Raw genomic sequence first — 1,893 nt, 5'->3', positions numbered from 1 at the left:
CCGGCTTTTTTCTTTTTGCTTATGTGGTGCTGAGGAATCGAACCCAGGGCCTCATGCATGCAAGGCAAGCGCTCTACCACTGAGCCACCTTCCCAGCCGATTACATGTCTTTATTATAAACAGCAATAATTAACTATATCTTAAAAATCATGTTAATTTCAATAGTTTCGGATGGTTCCCTAAAAGGGGACAAGAATGTCTTTCATGATATTTAGTATCATACTACAAATTGATATTCATTTCCTCTTTTCTGATAGAGGTTCCTTTAACATAGATGACTATTTTTATAAAAGCACTTTTTAGAAGAGATAACAATGAGGAAAAAGAAATGATTAATCACCTGAGCGCTTGAAGGCTTATCCTTGATTGCTTTCACTGTAACTAAAAGTAGAAAATCCCTCTGATATAGTGGCTCTGATTATGTAAATAGATTTATCTTTTAACATAAGAAGTAGCTGTAAAAAGAAACAAAGTCCAGGTTTTTTTTAAAGAGAAATAGTTTGAAAAAAAAAGTTAAATATCGTGGCATATGCCTGTAATTCCAAGGAGAATCCTAAAGTTAAGGACAATCCTAGGTCATTCAATAGTGAGACTTGTCACCAAAGGAGAAAGGGAGGGAGTAAAACTATCCCTGTTGACCTGTCAGTCAGATGACCCATTTAAACTCCAGGAAAGCAGATTATTCACATTTCCTTTTCAATAGGATGCCCCAATCCTCTGAGTTGCTAAACAGCAAAAGAAATCAGGAAATGAATTGGACTTCATTCATAATATGCTATTTTGCCTTTTAATTACTTTCTAAGCAGAGTTAATAGCACCAAGCAAACATATTCAGATTTGATAGCAATACATTCTGACCAAGAACCTCTACATTAGTATAAACACTTTAGTCCACATATATAACAGTAATAAATGAAATAGCTAAGAAGGAAAATGAAAAAGCCATTAACAAATCTAAATAAGTCTAAAAGTCTTGGTGATTATATCTGTGAAAACTCCAATGTGATCTCTAAACCAAGTATTTCAGTCTGCCAGTGGTATTAAAAGTTATCAGAGGAAGAGCCCAGGATAACAGTTAGATAACAGTACATATAAGACTTAATAAAGAACAAGAATCTGGGGTTGGAGGCACAACCTTTGTGAATGCCAACAAATGAGTGAAAGTGTCAAATACTGACTTTGAGGCCTAGTTTCTAATAAAAAAAGAATAATGCATAGTTATTAGCTATAAAATGATTGTATGTTTGAGTTTTTATATTATTTAGTCAAAACAAGAAACCAATCAAGAAGAAATAAGGACTTATATAAAACGAGTAATGAAAATATACAGTCCCTTCTATACTGATGAAGAGGTTATAACTTTAGAGTTTGTAAATACATACTCTTATATGTATTTACATTTAAATACAATTGTATTTACATAAAACTTTGCAGACATAGTTTATATAAGCTATACATTTAGGAGAAATTGTGAATCTAATAACAGTAAAGCAGACTTTTTCCAAATCAGCAGAAAACAAAAAGGAATAAAGGAATGTGGAAAAGGTGTCTCATTCAGAGGCAAAAAAGACAAAAAGAAAATGGAAAATAACAAAATATTATTTGTTAAATACAATGAAATTATATCTACTTTAAAGTAAATATTGTTTAGATTTTTGTATATCATTTATTGTAAAAATGTTGTACAGAAGGGTTACAGTTACATGAGCAAAGTAATGAGTACATTTCCTATTGAGCATTGTTGCCTCCTCCTTTGTTTTGCATCTACCATCTCTTCCCTCCCACCTCCACAACTACCACCCCCCTCCGCCAAAGTTGTAAAGGTTCCGGTCATGGGGCCTGAACTCTGGGCCTGGGCGCTGTCCCTCAGCTCTTCAGCTCAAGGCTAGCGCT

Source organism: Dipodomys ordii, unplaced genomic scaffold, assembly GCF_000151885.1.
Source record: "Dipodomys ordii isolate 6190 unplaced genomic scaffold, Dord_2.0 Scaffold60, whole genome shotgun sequence".
In the NCBI taxonomy this organism is placed as follows: Eukaryota; Metazoa; Chordata; class Mammalia; order Rodentia; family Heteromyidae; genus Dipodomys; species Dipodomys ordii.
This window is presented reverse-complemented; position numbering follows the sequence as displayed.